Below are 2,500 nucleotides of genomic sequence, written 5' to 3'. Positions count from 1 at the left end.
AATGCTATAATAAAAGGCACATAAATCCTTGCATTGTTTCACAAGCTCCCAGCATTTTTCATCTTGACGGACTGGGGATTTCGTATCTAACTGATGTCATATGAGAGGATTTTTCCTTCTTTCTTCTATCCCTCTCACGAAAGAAGCTGCAGAGGTGGGCAGAGGGGCTGTGGAGACGAGCGATAAGGAATGACACATGGAGAGGCCTGGTAGTTTGTCTGTCAGGTATCTACTCTTCTTTCTACAAGTCTGTCAAATGCCACTCGGAACGGAAGAAAAGTTGAGGGTATCTTTGGGTATTAGGGAGAATATAACATGTAATTTTTTTCTTCTTATTTTGTTTCGATCTATGTCATCTTAAGAACTTCTTTGCTTTTCTCTACTGTCTCATGTTCTCCAAATTATCACTCCATCTCTTCATTTTCATTTTCTCTCGACGTGAAGACGTGAGAGTCGCAGGCGAAAGGAGGATCTGATGAGGATTGGTACACTGTTATAAATTTTCGACGCTCCTCTTCCCTCTCTAACTGCTTGCCTCGTTTCCTCTTGCGCGTGTCACTCGTAGTATCATTTCCCCCTAAATGCTTGTCTGTTTAAATCGCTTTTTTCCTTTCATACTTTATTTTCCTTTTTGCTGTCCATTCTCCTCTTTCTATCGACGTCTAGCGGTCTATCTATTCAAATATCTATTTATCTATTTGTCTGAACAAAGTGTTGTTTTTTGTTGAGCGTAAACAATTCATATTTCAGTTTTAGGTCAACTAATTTTCTGACACTGTAACAAAGGAAATGGCTATAAAAATGAATTAGATAAAAGTAAATGAGAAATAGATAGAGGGAAAAACTTTAATATGTATTGGTAAAATTTTCATTGCATCGACGTCCAACAGTGAAACATTTTCACAGCCGGATCCAGCAATCAGAAACTGTTTGATTGAAAAATGTAGATTGGTATTTAATAAAACATTTGGCACATAGGTATAATCCCATTTGATACGGAACATTTTTTTTCAGTTTTGTGTGTATTTCATTTTCAGATTACGTTCATAGCGTTTGGAGGGAAGTGGTTAGGGAAAATTTTATTCGACACCCTGTGAAAACATATATACATGTAGATCTATGGATATACATTTATGTGAGTATAACCACACTTACACACACACACACACACACACACACACACACACACACACACACACACACACACACACACACACACACACACACACACACACACACACACACATATATATATATATATATATATATATATATATATATATATATATATATAATGCTATATATAATAATATATATACATATATATAGATAGACAGATAAATAGACAGCTGGATTGTTAGATATGTATATATCGAAGTTTATCTGCCTTTTTTTCTCACTCATATATATATATATATATATATATATATATATAATATAATATATATATATATATATATATATAGATATATAGATATAGATATATAGCACACACACACACACACACACACACACACACACACACACACACACACACACACACACACACACACATATACTATACATATATACATACATATATATATATACACACATACACACATGTATATATAAATATCTATATCTATATCTATCTATTTCTCTCTCTCTCTCTCTCTCTCTCTCTCTCTCTCTTTCTCTTTCTCTCTTCTCTCTCTCTCTCTCTCTCTCTCTCTATATATATATATATATATATATATATATATATATATATATATATATATATATATATATTTACATATATGCATATCTATCTATCTATCTATCTATCTATCTATCTATCTATCTATCTATCTATCTATATATGTGTGTGTGTGTGTGTGTGTGTGTGTGTGTGTGTGTGTGTGTGTGTGTGTGTGTGTGTGTGTGTGTGTGTGTGTGTGTGTGTGCAAGGAGAGTCCGGTCACCATTAAAATCTCTTCATATTACGCCATTTTGTGGTTGCTCTGCTTCCTTTCTCTCACTTTATATATATTTTCCATCTCCTTATCCGTATATTACGTTTGAAATAGCATATGAAAATTAAAACACAAACACTTACAATATATCTAAGGTGTCGGTCGGCACTTTTATACGACCCACTTCCACATTATAAATAATGTCACATTTCCTAATTCATCGGTAGAGGCATAAGCTGCGGTGGTCTGCCCATGTCTATCAGCGATGTGCGTTATGAAGCCACCATTCTCCAGAATGGTAGACAAATTGAGTGCGAGAGGGCGCTGGAATTGATGCTGTAGCGAGACCAGACTCGTGCATTTGTTGCTGTCAGTAACAGCCACTCCGCTTAATGTGACGCCCTCCGGAGCTGCAAAAATCAATATCGGGATAACCCTAATAAAAGCACCGAGATGATTATTAAACATCAAACCTTTATGCAAAATGACTTTTAACTCGATCATCATAGATATTCACCGGTTTATACTCTTGACATTAAACACATACCCAAAACCTAACCTAA

Source organism: Penaeus monodon, chromosome 3 (assembly GCF_015228065.2).
Source record: "Penaeus monodon isolate SGIC_2016 chromosome 3, NSTDA_Pmon_1, whole genome shotgun sequence".
In the NCBI taxonomy this organism is placed as follows: Eukaryota; Metazoa; Arthropoda; class Malacostraca; order Decapoda; family Penaeidae; genus Penaeus; species Penaeus monodon.
The sequence above is the reverse complement of the archived record's forward strand: the minus strand, read 5'-3'. Positions refer to the sequence as shown.